The 3572-nt window shown below is 48.1% G+C and overlaps 1 long non-coding RNA gene across 1 annotated transcript; it reads left to right on the top strand.

Annotated features, from left to right (window-relative positions):
• The first annotated feature begins 242 nt into the window (after window positions 1-242).
• On the top strand, window positions 243-2637 carry LOC115188409 (uncharacterized). Its single transcript, XR_003876408.1, has 3 exons — window positions 243-379; window positions 2401-2467; window positions 2562-2637. It is a non-coding gene; the product is annotated as an uncharacterized LOC115188409 (long non-coding RNA).
• The last annotated feature ends 935 nt before the right edge of the window (window positions 2638-3572 follow it).

Here is a 3572-nt window from a genome sequence, read left to right as displayed (position 1 = left end):
CTCTTTTCTTCCCCACTAACATATAGAAACACAATGGCCTTTCAGTTTCATCATTCACATGACATCAATCTGCTCTTTCCTGGAAACTCATTTCCCTCTCTCTCCCCTTCTCTCTCACGCCCTCTTTCTATCGCTTCTTGCTCCTCGCTCTCGCTCGCTCTCTCTCTCACTCTCTCTCCCTTTCTGCGTGTCTCTCCCCCCTTCTCTTCCTCTCCCCCCCCCCCCCCTCCCTACAGGAGACACGGAGGATAACCCAGTTCCATTACATCAACTGGCCAGACCATGACGTTCCCTCGTCCTTTGACTCCATCTTGGATATGATTGGTCTGATGAGAGAGTACCAGGAGCATGATGATGTACCCATCTGTATACACTGCAGGTACACACACACACACACACACACACACACACACACACCGTGAAGCCGTCCATTTAAAGCTAGAAGCAATGGATAGAGAAGTGCAGAAACAATATCACAGGAGACACACACATACTTGGTAGTTATCTTCAGACCACTGCTGCTCCGCAGCCACTGAAGAAAAGGTGATGTTAAGTCTGACACACACACACACACACACACACACAGCTGCGGAGGTCTGTGGGGGGCGCTCTCCAAACCATCAGCTCTTTCTATTCCCCTTTGATTTCTGGTCCTCAATTAATTAACGTCAAGAAGTCCCTTCAGGGCCGTCGTTATTATTATCATCATCAGGCTGATCGGAGCCACATGTATGTTCCTCTACTGGCCCTGGGGATTCACTGCTCACTACCGTGGGAGAATGGAGGGGGGAGACGGGATGTTGTGGCCAGGGGGGCTTAAGGATGTTAAGTGTGTCAACATAAACTCAGCAAAAAAAGAAACGTCCTGTCACTGTCAATTGCGTTTATTTTCAGCAAACTTAAAATGTGTAAATATTTGTATGAACATAAGATTCAACAACTGAGACATAAACTGAATAAGTTCCACAGACTCGTGACTAACAGAAATTGAGTAATGTGTCCCTGAACAAAGGGGGGTCAAAATGAAAAGTAACAGTCAGTATCTGTTGTGGCCACCAGCTGCATTAAGTACTGCTGTGCATCTCCTCCTCATGGACTGCACCAGATTTGCCAGTTCTAGCTGTGAGATGTTACTCCACTCTTCCATCAAGGCACCTGCAAGTTCCCGGACATTTCTGGGGGGAATGGCCTTAACCCTCACCCTCCGATCCAACAGGTCCCAGACGTGCTCAATGGGATTGAGATCCACTGACATTCCTGTCTTGCAGGAAATCACGAGCAGAACGAGCAGTATGGCTGGTGGCATTGTCATGCTGGAGGGTCATGTCAGGATGAGCCTGCAGGAAGGGTACCACATGAGGGAGGAGGATGTCTTCCCTGTAATGCACAGCGTTGAGATTGCCTGCAATGACAACAAGCTCAGTCCGATGATGCTGTGACACACCGCCCCAGACCATGACAGACCCTCCACCTCCAAATCGATCCCGCTCCAGAGTACAGGCCTCAGTGTAACGCTCATTCCTTCGACATTAAACGTGAATCCGACCATCACCCCTGGTGAGACAAAACCACGACTTGTCAGTGAAGAGCACTTTTTGCCAGTCCTGTCTGGTCCAGCGACAGTGATGTCTGGTGAGGACCTGCCTTACAACAGGCCTACAAGCCCTCAGTCCAGCCTCTCTCAGCCTACTGAGGACAGTCTGAGCACTGATGGAGGGATTGTGCGTTCCTGGTGTAACTCGGGCAGTTGTTGTTGCCATCCTGTACCTGTCCCGCAGGTGTGATGTTCGGATGTACCGACCCTGTGCAGGTGTTGTTACATGTGGTCTGCCACTGTGAGGACGATCAGCTGTTCGTTCTGTCTCCCTGTAGCGCTGTCTTAGGCGTCTTACAGTACGGACATTGCAATTTATTTCCCTGGCCACATCTGCAGCCTTCATTCCTCCTTGCAGCATGCCTAAGGCATGTTCACACAGATGAGCAGGGACCCTGGGCATCTTTCTTTTGGTGTTTTTCAGAGTCAGTAGAAAGGCCTCTTTAGTGTCATAACTGTGACCTTAATTGCCTACCGTCTGTAAGCGTCTTAACGACCGTTCCACAGGCGCAAGTTCATTAATTGTTTATGGTTCATTGAACAAGCATGGGAAACAGTGTTTAAACCCTTTACAATGAAGATCTGTGAAGTTATTTGGATTTTTACGAATTGTCTTTGAAAGACAAGGTCTTGAAAAAGGGAAGTTTCTTTTTTTGCTGAGTTTATATACCGTAGCTTAGAACATACACTCTGAATATTAGTTCCAGCTGTAAATCCACCAAGCCTAATGGAAGCTGTGAGATGTAGTCTGTGTGTCTCTAGGCTGTGCATTGTGTTTCTTTCTGATTGTTGTTGTGTTTTGACAGTGCTGGCTGTGGGAGGACAGGTGCCATCTGTGCTATAGACTACACGTGGAACCTACTAAAGGCTGGGGTACGTATAATATGAAACACACACACAGTGTTGCCTTTGCTGTTTCCTGGAGCACCGATAGACCACTGAGTGTATTGTTCTTGTTGGTTTGTAGAAGATTCCAGAAGACTTCAACGTGTTCCGGCTGATTCAGGAGATGAGAACACAGAGGCATTCTGCTGTTCAGACCAGGTATGAGGCATTCTGCTGTTCAGACCAAGTAATGTGGCGTTCTGCTGTTCAGACCAAGGTAATGAGGCTTCTGCTGTTCAGACCAGGTAATGAGGCATTCTGCTGTTCAGACCAAGGTAATGAGGCATTCTGCTGTTCAGACCAAGGTAATGAGGCATTCTGCTGTTCAGACCAAGGTAATGTGGCATTCTGCTGTTCAGACCAAGGTAATGAGGCATTCTGCTGTTCAGACCAAGGTAATGAGGCATTCTGCTGTTCAGACCAAGGTAATGAGGCATTCTGCTGTTCAGACCAAGGTAATGAGGCGTTCTGCTGTTCAGACCAAGGTAATGAGGCGTTCTGCGTCAGACCAAGGTATGAGGCGTTCTGCTGTTCAGACCAAGGTAATGAGGCGTTCTGCTGTTCAGACCAAGGTAATGAGGCGTTCTGCTGTTCAGACCAAGGTAATGAGGCGTTCTGCTGTTCAGACCAAGGTAATGAGGGTTGCTTACCAAGGTAGAGGCGTTCTGCTGTTCAGACCAAGGATATGAGGGCATTCTGCTGTTCAGACCAAGGTAATGAGGCATTCTGCTGTTCAGACCAAGGTAATGATGGCATTCTGCCTGTTCAGACCAAGGTAATGTAGGCATTCTGCTGTTCAGACCAGGTAAATGAGGCATTCTGCTGTTCAGACAAGGTAATGAGGCATTCTGCTGTTCAGACCAAGGTAATGAAGGCCTTTGCTGTTCAGACCAAGGTAATGAGGCATTCTGCTGTTCAGACCAAGGTAATGAGGCGTTCTGCTGTTCAGACCAAGGTAATGAGGCGTTCTGCTGTTCAGACCAAGGTAATGAGGCGTTCTGCTGTTCAGACCAAGGTAATGAGGCGTTCTGCTGTTCAGACCAAGGTAATGAGGCATTCTGCTGTTCAGACCAAGGTAATGAGGCATTCTGCT

Source organism: Salmo trutta, unplaced genomic scaffold (genome assembly GCF_901001165.1).
Source record: "Salmo trutta unplaced genomic scaffold, fSalTru1.1, whole genome shotgun sequence".
In the NCBI taxonomy this organism is placed as follows: domain Eukaryota; kingdom Metazoa; phylum Chordata; class Actinopteri; order Salmoniformes; family Salmonidae; genus Salmo; species Salmo trutta.
This window is presented reverse-complemented; position numbering and strand designations above follow the sequence as displayed.